This window comes from Nannospalax galili, unplaced genomic scaffold (genome assembly GCF_000622305.1).
Source record: "Nannospalax galili isolate Female #2095 unplaced genomic scaffold, S.galili_v1.0 scaffold923, whole genome shotgun sequence".
Classification (NCBI taxonomy): domain Eukaryota; kingdom Metazoa; phylum Chordata; class Mammalia; order Rodentia; family Spalacidae; genus Nannospalax; species Nannospalax galili.
The window spans coordinates 957994-976281 of NW_008349753.1; the positions used below are offsets into that span (position 1 = coordinate 957994).

The window sequence follows — 18288 nt, forward strand, 5'->3', positions numbered from 1 at the left end:
GGTACATTTTTAAATCCTTTCTCAAATGCCCTTGCTTTAGGGACAAGGCACTTCCAACAGTTAAGAGCGTGAAGAAGTCCTGGCAAGGTCTGCTTATACCTCTAACACACTACACTGCCCTCTACGGCCATTGCCACCTTAGAAAGACAGCACCTCAGTGGAGCAGATACCAGTGTAAACTAAAACTCCTGAAAGAAACTGCATTTCCATTGGACATGCTGCAAAGGCTGACTGAGTGACTGGAACTTCTCTGATTGTGGGGAGGTTGGAATGTTGCAGGTCCAGAGCCAGGCTGTCTCCAGCTATCTTGGGCCCTTGAATAGCCATGTATTGCCCACCTCCATGTGTGACCTAATATCCTGTGACTATTAGGTAAATCATTTGGACTGCATGAACAGATTCCAGCTTCCATCAACCCAAAAGCTAGAGCGTCACAGCTAGCACCCGAGGTCCTTAGTGGAGACTTCTCTATTCTGCCATAACCCGCCTGCCTGATGTTTCCACCACTGTATTTGAAGTGTTTTGATTTATGACTTTCCTTGTCATAAAATTGTTATTTTGTTGGAACACGGAATTGGAGCAACCTACATCTGTGTTCATGGGCCACAATCACTCATATCTGGCTCCAGATAGACTATCTCCTCTTCTCTTTGAGATGAGAGCTGTGTGTGTGTGTGTGTGTGTGTGTGTGTGTGTGTGTGTGTGTGTGTTTTACATTGACAGCAACATTACTCATGTTAGTGGAATGAATACACCTAGTAATGCAGGTGAATTTCAGCAACGGCATACATATAATCTCATTTTGCTTCAGATTATGAACCAGAGAAATTCTCTAACGTATATTTAGCGTATTCTGTTACTATATTATCTTGCATTAAGGATGAAAAAATGCTAAGCAAGTAAATTTACTGTTGTCAACTTTTTATAATACCCCCCACACACACACCACTTTTTGTTTGAGATTAGCCTCCCTATGTAGCCCACTGTGACCTGGAACTTGTGATAACCCTCGCGCCTTGGCTTATGGAAGGTTGAGATTACAGACATGTGCTACCATGCCCAGCACAATCTCTACTTCTTTAAATGGCTGTTTTACTGAATTGTCCTTGAACTTATCAGAGATCTTCCTTAGGGCTTCTTTTCACTTTAGAGTCTAGGGACAGAGATGTTATTTAGAATGTGCTATTGGGTTTGGAACTGTAGCTTAGCTATAGAACATGTGCCTGCCATGCATGAAGCTCCAGGTTCAATTCCCAGTATGGCAAAAATTAAATAAATTAGAATGCAGTGTTGATTAATCTCTTCAACAGTAGTCTCCCTTCTTCTTAGTACAAAAAAGAAAAAAGAAACAGCTTGCCTAATTTTTTTTCCTTTCTTAAAGTTCTTATTTAATGTTTTATTTACCCATAGTTCATTTCCTTTTCCAAAAATCTCTCATAAAAGGGACAATACTCTCACTGGGCTAAATCCACAATTGTTTATAATTTAATTATTCAGTGCTATTCTCTCTAGCTAAATGGCCAACCCGCCTTCCCAAAAGAACTAAACATTTTTCCCTTCCAAACACTTTAAACACTTCTAGCTAAGCCAAATATAGATTAAAAAACATTAAATAAGTCTCTCTGCAATATCTAAATACAAACAATCAAGTCCCAGTAACAAATACGGATGGAGTCTGTTCTTGCCACAGATGCAGAGCCACACCACCTCTCCGCCCCATCTAAGCAACAGACACACCGAGGCACAAGAAGCTCTGCCCAAGGGAGCTGACCGGGTAGGGGCGGCTCCGGAGACCCATCACGCATATCGTTTTCCTAGCACCAGAAGCACCAGGAGCCCATGTGTGTCCTTCTACTCTGCCTTCTCCAAAGGCACCACACGTGTTTCACCAAGGAAATGAGCACCACCAGGGGGAAGTGTGGCAACCAGTTCTGGGATTCTTTGGTTAACTTTTCACCTGCACTGCAAATGAATCATGCTTCTCATTAACTTGAGCAACACCTGAAGCTCCATCAAGTTTCAGCACGTCACTCCATCATTAGTGATGTTGAAGGGGGACTTCACTGGCATCTGGCTGCTAGCAGGGGAGGTGGCTGACAGGAATTTTCTAGGAGCTTCCCATAGTACCAACCACTCCCAACCTCCCACTCACCCCCATGCCCATCATGTGATGCTTCATTGTTCTCAGCTCATAGTTAACACAGCGTCGGGTTTTCCTTCAACTAATAAACCTGCCTGGAAGGCGGATCAAAGCAAGTGAAAAGCTGTGGACAATTGCAGTCACAAACAGCTGTGCTGAGCGCACATTGGTGGTGTACTTCACATAGCAGTTATGTTTAGGTTAGGAATAGTTTTGTTCTTTGGAGGCATGAGAAAATATAAGTTGAAATACTAAATTTTCAAGGCACACTGATTCCTAAAATAATCCCAGTTACTTAAAAAGATCCTAATTGAAACAAAAGATCTGTCCAATAAAGAAGCATTAAATTAGGGGTGCAAAGAGCTGGTATTCAGTTTCAGTCATCAAACAAAGGGCCTGTGTGCTGCAGGCTCGGTCATTTAACCTCACTGTGCCTCCAGTTTCTCATCTGTAAAATTAGAACATTCGACAGTCTCAAACTGCCCATAGAGTTGTACAGCTCTCAGACCTCTTTGTGCAGAAAGTTGCTTTGTGCAGTGGAAATACGTTAATGTGAAAATTTACAACTGATCAAAGCACAGAGAGTAAGTGTATATGGAGTGCTCAGCCACAAAAGGAGCCTCTATATCAGCCCCCGCCACCCCACCCCACAAGGTTCAGGGACTCTCACGGAACAGGAGTGGAAAGATCCTAAGAGCCAGAGGTGGAGGAGGACCAGAGTGAAGCTGTCTTCCTGACATGGCAGGACCACAGCACTCATGAACTCCAGCAATTGTGGTTGCCTGCATAAGACCTGCACAAGATCAAGCCAGTCAACCTTCAGCATGAAGGGGCTCATGTGTCCACACCCTTGCTGAAAAGCCGATGACAGCTGATGGCTTCTAGAGGAGGGAGAGTTGGTTTTCTTTAAGGATGTGGTTCCTGGTAGGTCAACCAGGCTCCAGTAGATGGTCTAAAACCCCTGAGTATATTTTTAAAAAAACAGGATGGGAAGTTGGGATGGGTTGAAGAGGTGGGGGCAGGTCTGGGAGGAGTTGGGGGTTGAGTGGGGGTGAGTATGAACAAAACACATTACATGTATGAAATTCTCAAGGAATTAGCAAAAGCACTATATTAAAATTAGAACATTTGGATGGATTAAATAAGTCAGGGATCTAAAATTATGATGTTTAGAATCAGCTGTCTTTCAAAGTCAATAAAGTAAGTTGTGCATACTATTTCAAATTTTTTCAACTAACTAATATTAAAGAAAAAAGGAAGAAAGAAAATCAAGCCAGGCATGGCGGCTCACACTCGTAAGCTCAGCACTCTGGAGGCTTAGGTCAAAGGATTAAGGAGAGCTTGAGGCCAGCCTAGGCTATAGTATGAGAACCCATCTGAAAAAGAAAAAGAAAAAAAGAAGCATTTTTCTGAAAAAAGCAAAGACGAATCTCCAATGCCAAGAACACAAAACATTTTAATAACCAGAAAAGAATGTTATACAAATTCATGTGCGCCATACAAAGAATGCCCAGAAATAAACAGTTCTTTACCTCTAGAAAAATGCTTTGTTCCTGCTGTTCAGCATTCAAGCACCACTAGACAATACTATGTGCCTGATGAAGTTCCTCCGTGCATGTTGGTTTGTTAAGTTTAAGGACTCAGCAGCTCCACGGCTCAAAGAAACTTCCCTATTACTCTTAAACTGAGTTTGAAAAACCAATATAAGCAGCTCAGACGGAGGCAACAAGCCTTGCCTTCAACTGTTATAAAATTCAAACCAATCTCGGAATCTGTGACCGCACCCCACAATGCTTCACAAGTTGAGTAACTAGTTCTCTGTCTCCTTAGCACTTAAAGGAACGAAAAGAAACTGGAAGATGAGCAGGACGCTGAGGTGAAGAGGGTTTGAAAGAGGAGGAACAAACAGGCCCGGCTGAACTCACAGCCAGATTCCAAGTGGGGTTCAGGGACAAGGACAGCTGAAGTTGGACAAGCAGGTCTGTTGCTTCCTCCTTTTGTTTATTCACGGTTTTCCTTTGGACTCATCAAAGACTGAAAACTGTGGGTCATAGTAAGAGGGTTCAGAGATACAAAGTGACTTTCAGGGAGAGCAGAGCCACACCACAAGGCATGAGCTAGCAGAGCTGATAAGGAAAAGGGGAGCTTGTTTTTCATTAACAGAAGCTCTCACCAACTTCCGCAGACGTCCCCAAAGTGAAATGTCAGCCCTGCATGATTTTGAGTAAGAATCACTTTGCCCCTTTGAAGAAAAACCTTCAAAGTTCAGTCCCTGTATAGAACATTATTCTGAACCAAAGAGATTTTTACCCTCCAACGTTTAAAACAAATGGTGCATTTCCCAGCAGCACGGTGCAGAGTCTAGAATGCAAAATCTGTAATCCGCTCAGGATGAAACGCCCTGCTTAAAATAAATGCAGTGGCACCTAGGCTGAACTGCTGAATGAAAAAGCTATTCCGAGTGGCAAAATAAACTATTATTAAGCCACGGAAGCTCACTCTGTGTGTTCGCTTTGCTTTTCAATGACATTTTTATGAAATGCGTGTGGTAGGCTGTTCATGCTTTTCAAAAGCAGAAAAAAAAGAAGGGGGGGGTAGTTCTTCAAATAATGCTTCGAGCACGCCAAATGCTCCTGGGATTTGCCTTTCCTCTGGCTCCTTCCTGCTAGTCAGACAGGCAATTTAGAGGCTTTCCGAGGTACCATGCTTCATCTCTGGGTGACTCTGGCAAGGATCTTGGTGGGGATGTGCCCATGGGTCTGGAGAACAGGGAAAACAAGAGCATGGACCCTGCACTGCTTCCGTGGTCTTTCTGTTCCCGTGGGGCACCTCTAGCTGGGCTCTGGCTCCCCCAACCCACATTCATCCTTACTAGCTCTGGCTGACAGTGTGATTACAAGAGGCAGGGCAGGAGAGCCAAGCTTAATAACCTTACCAGATCACATGGTCCGGCTCAAGGAAGCATCCAGAGATATCGCAGAATCTTGGCCATTCACAGAGCAGCTCCAAACTGGCCTTGCGCCTTTCGCTGCTGCGGTTGCCATGGCCAACCCAAACAATATCCCCCAGCCTCCAGCCACCCTTCAGCTCCTTGGCCAAACCCACAGACCAGGTCCTGACATAAGCAGGAGTGAAAATTGCATACTGGCAGACAGAGGAGCTGGGCTGAGGAAGGGAAGGGGAGCTAAAGGGCAGAAGACACCCCAGGGGTGTAAAGCCTAGAACAGACAGGCTGGTTTGTAGCTGCAAGCCTTTGATTCTGGGAGTTTTCAGCTGATTTCTAAGTGGAAAGAAAAAAAACCAAGCAGCTGAACCCTCAACTTGAGAAAATGCCCATCACCTTTAAACTTTGGTTTCCCTACAACCATCCATGCAAATGGAGAGGAGGAAAAGGCAAGAAGCTGAGTAAAGTAACGTCTGAACAGAGGTGGGACATGGAGGGAGTGTCAGCATGAGAGCCATGAATAAGAACTCAGGACCGCTTCCAGTTTTATGATTTTCCTGTTTAAAGCAAATTTCTGTTTGAAGACACCATTCAAAAGCAATCCAGACACAAAAACCACATGAAGAAAGAGAAAAAAAGAAAGATTAGCCTAAATATAAACCACCAATGAGCTCTTTATAACACATTTTGAAACTAACAACAGACAAGCAAGCCCAGACAGTGGGACTTAAAGAACGGAGCCTCCAACCTCTGGGCTCAGATGGACCACTGTCCCCTAAGAAAGCCGCCACTCCTTTTGAGCACTAACTTCTTCATATAAAACAGGAGAAGGGTTTGGATATAGTAATCTACCTTTAATTCTAAATTCTCATTGAAGTCTGAATGGTAGTGTAACTCAATTTGAACAAAATCATAGAAACAGAAAACAGACTGAGACTAACATCTTCTTTCTAACAGTGCTGTGTGGGACTGCAGGGCCAAGGATGATATTTCCCTATTTCTTCAATTTGGGGAAACTACCTGTAACCCAGAGGCCATCTATAAGGGTGGTAAACATGGTCACGCAACATTGTGAATGTAGTTAATAATAGTGAAAAATGCACACAGGAAACAAGAGTTAAAATTGTGACTTTCGTGTTATCAATCTTTTACTGCCATAAAAAAAATCAAATCTATGAAAGAGGCAGTGGGAGGTGGACAACTCTGAATATTCACTGAACTCTGGGCCCTGAGTTAAAATCTCATTAATTTACATTTGCTATCAACTTTGTGTGTGTGTGGGGGGGCTACACATTTGTGCATGCATGTGGAGCCAGAGGACAACCTTGTTCTCATTCCTCAGGTGCTGTGCTGTTCCCCTTTTTTTTTTTTTTTTCTTGAGGCAGGGTCTCCCAATCGCCTGGAACTCACCAAATATGCTCAGGGATCCACCTGTCTCTTCCTCCCCAGCACTGAGATTACATACAAGCATGTGCCACCACACCTTTTTTTTTTTCTTTAGTATGGTTTCTAGAGATAGAATTTGGGTCCTTATTCTCACAAACCAAGCACTTTATCAACTGAGCCACCTCCCTGGCATTTTCGCTATATATGTTCGTGAGGGGTCCAGGGTCTGCTGAACACAATTTCTGTATCTGCCGCAGGTCAGAGAGAAACCAGTGAAGTGCTATTAAAGGGCAGCGCCTTAACCATCCTCACTTCTCTCTTCCCTCCCCCCAAGTGGCTGTCACTCTACAAAAATCGGCCCAGTGCTGTAAATCAGTCCTTGGAGCTGCTGAGTACTGCTCCATCTAAGAATCGTTCAGATCAAAATCTCAAGTGCTTACCTGCCTAGGACTACCATAATTTAAGGGGTTGATTTCTTTGAGAGAATAAAAGCAGATACTCTGAGTTGATGAAAGTGAATGACCTTTCAGTACATCTCTTCCACAACTCTACACACTCATAGCTAAAAGTACTTTCCACACTGGGCTCTGTAATTCCTGCACTTAATACTGTTTTTTGCAGTCACGGTACAGTGGGATCCACCTGGAGTAAAACGATCCATTCCTAACAGGGAGCCTTCGGAGGGCACCTCAAGCAAAGGGCTGCAGTTCAAGGATGATGCTAAGTACCTTGTGTCACTGCATCAGAGTAAAGGCATCTACATTCTTCCTGAAGAGCTTTACCTTTTTTATAACAAGTCCCAAAGCTATATACACAGGTTAGGAATTTTCAAAGTTCTGCACAAATAGACACCTAAGACTGGTTCAGACCTGCTCTCTAAGCACACTGAGTTTGGGGGAAGGAAGCACAGTGCAAACAGGACAAGTGAATCCAGAGATGGAGCCTCAGCTCAACTGACCAGCCATCTGCACACCACATAACCTCCCCAGCCTGTGAAAATAGAGTACAGGCCCAACAATCCCAAATTTCCTGCCAGATGGAACATTCTGGATGGCCACATGATAGGAATACAGCACAGCTGCCCACAGAAAGTCAGAGAATGAGCCAAAACAGAGTGAGCTGGTGGTGGGACCAGGAATTGAGGGAAGGTAGACATCAGCAGGTAGGTAGGTACTGAAATCAACAGCCGTCAGTTTTACATCTACCTAAATGAATCATCACTCTCCAGGTTTGCCTAGCCCCATACTAGACCCCAGGGAAATATCTTTACACACCCTTGGTTCCTCTAAATCAAATTCTGTGACAGGATAAAACCAAGTGTCCCAGGTCTTTCACTGGATAAGCTCTTCCAGTCCCTGAGTTTAGGAGTTCAGTTCCCAGCACCCATATCAGGCTCACAACTGTCTTTAACTCCAGGTCCAGGGAGACCAGATGCCTCTGACCTCCCTTGGCACCTGTGCTCATATACACATACCCACACACACACACACACAAACACATAATTAAAAATAACAAAAATAGATCTTAAAGAAGAATTACCAGAATTAAAGGAGCCTTTCATAATAATTAAAGAGCATGTTCATTAGGAAGATACATCAGTCCTCTAAGTATAGGGTGATGTGGCTCAATGGTAGAGTGAGCTACACTGAACTGAACCTAGAGCAAAGACAAAGAAGGAAATAAATATAGTCAGAAGTGGAATGCTTCGCCCTCTGGCAATGTTATGTTTAGTGTATTTTTGTGGAACCACCGTACTGATTTCCACAGTGCTCTATGCCACGCCTTTCCCACTAGCATTGTTAAGCATTCCTCCTCATTCTCACCAACTCTTATATTTTCTGGAGTTGTCTGGGATTTTTTTCCTTTTATTTAATGTGTGTGTGATGGGGGTGGGCAGGGCTGTGATGTGCATGTACCACAGTGCTCATGTGGAGGTCAGAGGACCACTTGCGGGAGTCAATCTTCCCTTCCACTGTGGGTTTTAGGGATTGAACTCAAGCTGTGTGGCTTGAATGGTTTTACCCACTAAATCTTGTCAGCCGTGTTTTGTTTTAGTCATCTTCCCAGAGGGAGATCATTCCATGAGCTGATGGTCAGGTTAATATTTAAAATCAATGTAATTTACCATACACATAGAGAAAAGTGACATATAGAAACAGGATGAAGAACTGCACGAAATTCAACAGTCATTTCTGAGAAGAGCAAACAAAAAGCTCTGAGAAAATCTGTAACAGAAGGAAACTTCCTCAGTCTAGTAAAGGGCAGCTTGAAAAGCTTAAAGCTAACATCATATATAATGGTAAAAACAGTAAAGGCTTTCTCCTTAAGATAAGGATCCAGTCATACTGACCTACCTCACCAATCCTATTCAAGGGTTTACTGAAGGTCTAGAGAGTGCAATAAAGAAAGAAAAAAGAATAAAAAGTAGAAAGATTAAAAGGGAATAAGTGTGTCCCAGACAACATGATTGCTTCTGTAGAAAACCATAATAATCTCTCAAAAAAAAATACTAGAGCTAGTAAGTGAATTCATCGGCCCACAGATGTAGGTCAGTGTGTAAAAAGCAATCGTATTATTTCTTACTATGAACATTAAACAATTTGAGGGTAAGATTTTAAAACCTTTTTCATTACCGTGTTAAAAAGAATGAGGTGTAGATACATTTTGCAAAAGACACACTGTGTCTCCGCACTGCCAACAGGAAAGCAGTACTGAGAGAAACTAACAAATACAGAGAGATTGTATTTTTAGACAAGGAAAGAGGGGAGGAGAAGGGTGGGGAAAAGAAAAGTTGAAGCAAAGAAAGCCAACACAAGAAGATGCAGACGAAATAGTCCACTTGTGTGAAGTTCGAGAAAAAGTAAAATTCATCCACGATAGAAGTCAGAGCAGTAATTGACTATGGATGGGGTGAGAACTGCCTGGCAGCGGACACGAGACCTCTCTTTGGGGTCCTGAACTGCCCCCCTGCATCTTGATTAGGGGTTCATGATGCAGCTGAATGATTTATCAAACCCAACTGGACTGTGCACTTCAGAGCCACGTATTTACGGAGCGTAAATTCTCCCCAAAGACAAATGACTTTACTCATTCAGTGACAGAAGCGTTTTCCACCTGTTAGGTCGCCTAGGGACAATCCCTAATCTTCACCAAGGAGTAGTGAGCATGCTTGGGTGAAAAAAGTCTGCACGAAAGAGGCAAAGGAAGAGCAGTAGCCTGGAACAGCAAGAAGGGAAACCAGAGACACTGAGTCAGAAGCCCAAGGCATCAGCAAACAGGAAGACACGAGAGGACCCGAATGCTGAGAAAGAGAAAACAAGAGACCAGAAATTACTGTTCTAGATAACCCAGCCGCTCTCATTACACAACAGAAAGAATCAAAGGTGATTTTGTTTGGATATTGCCTTCCTCCCTCAACACCTGTGGATCCAACTGGAAGCTAGAGCAGTACTGTTGGCTACTGAACCCAGGGCCTTGGGCATGCCAGGCAAACACTCCAGCAATGAGTTATATTCTCAGCCCTCAAAGCTTTTGTTAGCAACATAATTTTTCCAGTACTGAGAACTGAATCCAGGATGTCACATGTACTAAGCAAGTCAGTATTTCACTACTAGCTTAGCATCCCTAGTCCTGGTATTGAACCGTTAATCAACCACCTTTGTACAGTCGTCTCCGAGGGCTAACATCCTGCCTGTGCCATCCCATGGGAAGCTAACAGGAAGTCGTTGCCGTTTGCCATTTCTATATTTATATATACACAGGCAAGGGTAATGAGGCTCACAATCTATTCATTCCTTTTCTAAGTGAGTAAAACTCTGATCACAAGTCCCTGCAGGGAGCATCTGAGTTAACTATGGCTCAGTCTGGCCTCAGGAATGAGAGATAACACTTCTCTTTGTAGTTGAATCACTAAGACAAGCAGGAGATGACTCACACACAGTTGATGAAGCAATTACCACCAGCTCTCCCTCTCTTAATCACCCCCTCCAGTGAGAGAATCCTGTGAAGTCTTAAACCACCCCCCTGCAAAAGAATAGAGACGGGCAAGCTCAACTTTATCAAACACTGGACTGACTGGGATTGGTGTCTACCTTCTGAACCTGAACCGACCAGATGGGTAACTTTCAGTAAGACTGTACTCATTGACCTGCTTCCTCTATTTTAGTTTACAAACGCCGGATTTACAGGAATAGCTTTGAGAGACATTCCTATAAAATTAGCTTACTCAAAGAACAAAGCCAGAAGATACCATTGGCCTCTGGTCACTTCAGTGTGTGAATAAGCCGATTTGTCAATGTCATTGGACTGCTTCAGGATTGCAGCTCCATTGGAGAGTGCTGTCTTGTCTCTACTGGCCAAGGCAGGAAGACAGACTATTCAAGAGAAGAAAGGAAATTTCTAAGAACATGTAGTTCTGTGATTTCTGTGTGTGTGGCTTGTATATGGATAGTAAATCCAACTGGGTGCTCCCTCATTGCACCCACAGTTCTCCCCACCTTCAATCCACTCTTCAAACGTGATAGGTCAGCAGCAACACCACGATGGAAAGGTCTGCTAGTGCAGCTTCTCGTGGCTCAGAGGGCAAAGAGATTGCCCGGCAAGCCTGGGGACCTGCACTCACATCTCCAGAACCCACATATAAGCCGGGCATGGTGGTGTGTGCCTGTAACCACAGTGCTGGGGAGGTAGATCCCTGGGACTTGCTGGTAAGTACATTGAGGTGAATCAGTGAGCTCCAGATGCAGTGAAAAGCGTGGACTCAAAAAATTAAGGAGGTGGGGGCTGGAGAGATGGCTCAGCAGTTAAGAGCACTGACTGCTCTTGCAGAAGACCCAGGTTCAATTCCCAGTATCCACATGGAGGCTAACAACCATCCAGAACTCCAGTTCCAGGGGAATCTGACACTGTCTTCTGAACTCTGTGGGCATTGCAAGACACGGGTGCACTTACACACATATAGGCAATACACTCATACATAAAATACAAATAATAAAATATGTTTTATAAAAGTAAGGAAGGGAGGTTGGGTGTGGTGGCACATGCCTTTAATCCCAGCACTTGGGAGGCAGAGGCAGGCGGATCTCTGTGAGTTCAAGGCCAGCCTGGTCTACATAGAGTTCCAGGCCAGCTGGAGTTACAGGGAGACCTTGTCTCGAAAAGACAAAAAATAAATAAATAAAACGAGGAGAACAATTGAGGAAGACACCAGACATAGACCTCTGGTTTCCATGTGCACCCACAGGAAGAGAGAGAGAGAGAGAGAGAGAGAGAGAGAGAGAGAGAGAGAGGAGAATTCACAATAGAGCTTCTCAAGTCCCATCCTAGAGCAATGAAGCCATAGGAAGCCAGAGTGTTAGGCACATGGCTCAGGAATTTGGGCTTTAACCACAACTACAGGTGATTCCTCACATGCCCAACTGAGAACCATAGCACTCACTTTCTTTTTTAAATTTTATTTATTTTTATTTTGTGTGTGTGACTGTAATCCCTGCATGTGTGTATGTAAGTATATCTGTGCCTTGCAATGCCCAAGGAAGCCGGAGGAAGGTGTTGAATCCCCTGGAACTGGAATTAAGGACAACTGTTACCTGGCATGTGGGTGCTGGGATTCAAACCATGGTCTTCTGCAAGAGTAGCCAGTGCTCTTAACTGCTGAGCCACCTCTCCAGCCCTCATTCACAGTTTTTAACCATTGTATCTCAGGTCCATGCAATGAACAGAGCAAAGCATCACCTGCCTGGTTCCTATAGTCTTAGGGTCCAGAAAGTGGGTCACTTTCCCGTAACTACCATGTGGAAGAGAACTGGAGCCAGAATTAAAACAACTCTTAACTGAGCATGGTGATGCACACCTTTGATCCCAGCACTCCAGAGGCAGAGACAGGTGGATCTCTGTGAGACTGAGACCAGCCTGGTCTACATAGCTAGTTCCAGGCCAGCTCGGGCTACGGTGAGACCCTGTCTCAAAACCAACCAACCAACCAACCAACAACAACTCTTATGCACAGTATCAACATCATCATCAACAACAACTCTTATGCATAGTATTTCATAATCCATTAAGGATGGCCTCCCCAAAGAGGCAACAGAACTTTGGTCAATTACAAACCCAAGTGACAGATCTGAGACCAGCCTGCCATGTCCTGATACGCACTGCACTTCTGCATCCTGTCTGTCTCCAGGTAAGAGTCGACAGCACGAACTGGGCACACACCCATGTGGGTGTGAATTTTACAGAGGAAAAGTGATGATAAATTATAAGAATCTGGTGTCACAGTCTTAACCCAATCTCTAACCATTAAAAATTCAGGAAAACCTACTGGATCCCGACTTGCCCCCATCAGTGAAATAAGTTTCTCAGTTCCACCCACCTTGTGAGCTAGTCCTCACCTCAGTGAAGAGTCACACTCAGCCAGTGGAGCAAAGCATCTGCAGCCATCAGCCTCTACATAACAGCTTCCTACCAATCCATTCCTGCCTCTGGTCATTTCCTTAGTGCTAAGAAGTGTGTGTGTGTGTGTGTGTGTGTGTGTGTGTGTGTGTACGCGCACAGGCGAGGTGCAGGGGCCAGAGTGCTTACCTAGAATGTACTAAGGCCCTGAGTTCAATCTCTAGTGTCCCCCAAATATGTACATAAAGGGAGATAGAGGGATAGGGAGAAAGAATACACACACACACACACACACAAACATATATACATTTATATGTATATATTCCTTTGAAGAATGCAAACATAGCAAAAAAAAGAAAACATTCCACTTGACACTTACTGTATTTTTCTTAGCATAGATATTCATGTGTACTTAATAATGTGCATATTATATAATTTTTAAGGATCTGGAATACATTACATACTGTATGGTATATATTTCTTTGAAAGCTCGACGACTCTCTACTTTCCACAGTAAGGCTCTGTGATGATAGCAAAATAAAAGAGTTGTCTCTTATGCATGTTGTAACTCATTTTCACATGTCTCAAAGAGAGATTATTAATTCATTAAATTCATTTTAGACATGTACCCTGGGTGCATTCTTATCTAGATTAATTTGAGAAATGATGAGTTGTGGAATTTGCCAGATAATTCAAGCATTCTGTGCCAGGAAAAAAAAAAAATCACAAGCCGGGTGTGGCAGCACATGCCTTTAGTCCCAGCAATCAGGATGCAAAGACTGGCAGATCTCTGTGAGACTGAGGCCAGCCTGGTCTACACAGCAAGTTCCAGGCCAGCTAGGGCTACAGGGAGGCCCTGTGTCAAAAAGATCAAAAGGAAAAAACAAAATCACAGAAGCAGATTTCTCTAAATTCTACTCCTTGCTTGTGTCCTGCTCTGGGCATGTCCAGAATATGGACTCTTTCATTTTCCAAATCACCAAAAGTGGTCTGTCCCCTTTGCTCTGCCCTAAGCAGACTTCACTTTATCTCACTTAGGTGACAGGTTGTATACCTCACCCTTTGGAACTCATCCTTCTCACAGGGTCAGCTCTTAAATATATCTGCATAAGCCACTCCCATGAAAAAACAGCAAAAGTAGCTTCTTAGACAATGTCCCCCCCCACACACACACACCCTGGGCCATACTACATGCATTAAATAAATTATCTTATCTCTATGACAATCTTAAGGGAAAACTACCATTATTTTCCTGCTAAATATGAAAACTCTTATGCTTACAGACATGAAATTGCATTCAAATTCATATAGCTAGTGCAATTTGGAGCAGTTTGACCCTCAATCAGACATGGTGGCACAAGCCTGTAATCCTAGCACTCTGGGGACAGAGGCAGGAGGATCATAATAAGTTCAAGGCCAGCTTTGGCTATGTAGTAAGTTCAAAGTCAGCCTGGGCTATGTGAGATTTCCCCCAAAAGAGCTGGGAATATAGTTTGGTGGGCAATCACTTTTCTGGCATGCACAAAACCCAGGTTTTTAAAAAAGCTACTATTCTGCACATGGTCCTGTGGAACCACTTTCATAAGGTCCACCATCTTTTGGAATCTATAGCTTAGAGGCCCCAGAACATAACTACGGTCCATATTCCTTAGCACCAATGTCCTAGGCTTCCCAATTTGGCTCCAACCCAATTTCTGACTACTTTTCCTGTCACCTCCTCACCGCACACCCTCTGCCCTACCCCTGCTTGAATTCCCACATTATTGGACACCAGGCTCAATCACAGGCCTCGTCACTTCTGCTATGATTTCTCTGCATGAAATTCTCTACCTCCTTTAAATCACAACTCAACATCTCCAACTCTATGGAGCCATTCCCAACATTCCAACATGGCCCTCCACCCCAGGGCCGTATCAGGACAGCCTTCCTTTATATGACTGCCACTTTTTCGAGGTGGTGGAGTGGAGATAAGGTATGGCTGTGTAGCGTTGACTGGCCTTGAACTCAGAGCAACCTTCCTGTGTCAGCCTTCTAAGTGTTGGGTTTACAGGTGTACGCCATCACACCCAGCTTGAACACTGTATTTTGTGCACAGCCATACAATGTCAAGTAGCACACAACAAGGAAAGGGATGTGTAGCTATGGGACAAGCCCTTTCATCTGAATCTCTTGAGAACAGGACATTGCGCGTTCATCTGTGTCCCTATCCCTGGTCCCCACTCCTGGCATGGGGTAGCTGTTGTTCATAAGAAAGGTAAAGGCTGGGGAGATGACTCAATCTATGGTAATAGCACTTGCTGCACAAACATGAGGACCTGAGCTCAAATCCCCAGAACCCATATAAAAACTGAATGCATAGTACAAGTGTCCAGGACCGCTGTCCTAGTTTGTTTCTCCATTGCTGTGACAAAACTCTATGACCATTACCAACTTGGGGAGGAAAGGGTTTGTTTGTCTTACATTTCCCAGGTCACAGTTCATCAGGGAGCCCAAGGTAGGAACTCGGGGCAGGAACCTGGAGCCAGGAGCTGGAGCACAGGCCATGGAAGATCACTGCTTACTGACTTCCTTCCCTGGCCCCTGCTCAGCCTGCTTTCTTATGCAACACAGTCCCACCTGACCAGGGGTGGTACCACCCACAGTGGGCTGGGCTCTCCCACGTCACTCATCAAGACAATGCCCCTCAGACATGGCCACAGGCCAGTCCAATAGAGGTAATTACCCAATTGAGGCTCCCTTAACCCAGGTGTGTCAAGTTGACACTAAAGCTATCCAGCACAACTGACCGCTAAGCAGAGATGGGATGTAGAGATAGGAGAATCCCTGGAAGCTGGTAGACCAGCTAGCCTGGTATATGGAACAGAAAAATGACAAGAGACTGTCACATACAAAGTAGTGTGTGAGGACTGACACCTGAGTTTGTCCTCTGACCTCCACACATGCACCACATGCATGCACACACACACACACACACACACACACACACACACACACGCACACCCCACAAATAAATAAACACAGATGCCAAGCTGGCTGTGATCCGGCCTGGGGAAGTCAATTTGCAAACTAGTTCCTGCCTATGCAAGCAGCTTAATTCAGTCTAGTGTCAAGGCTGCTCCCTTGTAAACCATAAGACTCACAACATCCCTCTGCCAAAGTAGGAAACAAATACAGGAGGAACTGGGAGGAAGATCTCTCTCTGCACAGGTCCTGGACTTCCCACTAACCAGCTTTTCACCTGGACAGTCACATTCCTTCTGGGAGCCTCCATTTGTTCACTAACTTGAGGCAAATGGGTTGGAGATGTCTCCCTATACTTCAGTGACTTACAGGGAAGGTTCAGAGCAGAGCTGAGAAGCATTTGTTGACAAGGACCAGCTAGAACATGCCCTAGGCTTTGTTGGCCTGCAGCTTATTCTGCAAGACTCAATCAACCCTGTCATGGTAGTATGAAGGGTAACTACAAATAGGAGACAAATGAATAGTTATGACTATAAATATACTTTATTTATAAAAACAGGCAGTAAACTGGAGGGGTCTGTGGAGTTTGTCTGCTCCTGCTTATCATGAGAGCCTCCATGTTGCATGAAGTTCAAAGAGCTTGATGTGAAGATTCTGCAATGAGATGTCCATCGCAAAGTCTTCAATAACAAATCAGAATGATGAGAATCCCCATGCCCACAACCAAGAACTGAGAAATGAGATTACCTACCCAGAGCCTTATGGAAATGGACATGCAAATCCAACTGACGATAACTACCACCCCTGTCCCAGCCAGCACCTAATGAAATATATTCATGTTTGTTTTGCTTGGTTTTGAGAGTTTCAAGTAAAACCCAGTCTGACCTTGAACACGGTATGTTGGTGAAGATGCCCTTAAACTTCTGACCCTTCTTTCCTCCATCTCCCAAGTGCCAGGATTACAAACATGTACCACTACAGTGCTGGAGATCTCACCCAAGCTTCATGCATGCTAGGCAAGCACTTTACCAAATGAACTACACCCCCAGTCCCGTATTCCTGTGTTTAAGAAAAGACTGTGCCCACAAAGGAAGCAGGGACTGTCCCCACCAGGTCTGCAGAGTTCAAAGTCACCAAAACTAAGGCAGGTGATGTCAAGGCTGGTTGGGGAAAGGGTGGGTTCTCTGGCAAGACCAACTCATATGATGACTAGTGGAGTTTGCAGCTAATGGCTTAACTGCTCCTGTCCTGCTAGAACAGCCCTGCCTCTCCTGACAGCAGGCTACATCAGTTCACCCCACCCCCTGGTGCTTATTCCCTCTCGCTGGCAACCACTTGACTCCATCCAGACTCTATTACTGAGACGAGACACAGCGCTTCCACCCATGAACTCCATTCCTGTGTCGCCTGGCACAGAGAGGACGTGCTAATCATGTGGCTCCGTAGTAGACTAGTGATGCCTTCCATGCAAATTTAACACCACCATGCCCATGAAGATTCCTCTGTCTCTTAGCTCTGAATCACCATGGAAAACCCTGAACCAGACCTGAAGCCATATCTGGGCTCCCAAACAGGGAATGAGGGTGTTGAACTTGTGCTGTCAAACCAGCTGTCTCTGCTGTCACGATCTGAATACCACTTTAGGATCTGCTCTTTTTTGACTCTTTTCCACAGTGCTCACCGTCAGCAAAGAGCCTAATGCTGAGTGACAATGTTTAAGACTGTCCCCATCTGCATTTAGAGGAGGGAAACTGGCATGAGCTATAATCCAAACACTAGAATGAAGAAAAAAAGAACAACAGCCAAATATTCACAGCACCAATTAGTGACTAGCACAGTTACCACAACAAAGTGCAATAAACAGCGGGGGTATGTAAGAAAAAAACCAAATCAAGGGGAAGGGTCAAAAAATGCTGGATCTTTTGCCCTATTAAGCTTTAACACAAGGGCTCAGTATACAACTCAACCACCACCACCAAAAAAAAGGCAATGAATAGTGTCTATTAATAATGGACTTGGGATGAAAAGGAATGTGCCAGATCTTAGGGCCTGCTTCTCTAAATTACGCCAGAATATACAAGGCCAAATACCCCTAGACCAAGGAAAGAAAACAGAACTAACCGCAGAAGATCAGGGATCCCAGGCAGCTCCTTTCCCGTTAATGGTGACATGATCTGTTTTCCTCCATGTGTTCCAGAACTTCTGCCCTGTGGGTTGTGTTCATGCCTACACAAGAACCTGGTGGTGCTGCCGGTTCCCAGGGAGAACGCTTACTTTCACATTTGAACTGTTTCTCACAGGGAATGCTGTTGCACAACTTAGTCAGGAATTCAATATTCTAGGCTCCCTGGTAAATTATCAAAATGTAAACCAACAGCTAACAGTAGAGAACATCTGAACTGCCAAGAATTTGAGCATGAATTTGAGAGAGAGAGAGAGAGAGAGAGAGAGAGAGAGAGAGAGAGAG

The 18288-nt window shown here is 44.4% G+C and overlaps 1 protein-coding gene across 8 annotated transcripts in view; it reads right to left on the reverse strand.

Annotated features, from left to right (window-relative positions):
• The window catches only part of Atxn1 (ataxin 1), a 470135-nt gene that overhangs the window by 380913 nt on the left and 70934 nt on the right, over positions 1-18288 (reverse strand). Inside the window, exon 1 of one of the 8 annotated variants that reach the window (XM_029570392.1) lies at positions 17943-18031. The exons of the other annotated variants lie outside the window; for them this stretch is intronic. The gene's annotated coding sequence lies outside the window, so the exon portion shown is untranslated. Of the gene's footprint in view, positions 1-17942; positions 18032-18288 lie in introns of those variants that run through there. 8 annotated transcript variants of the gene reach the window in all.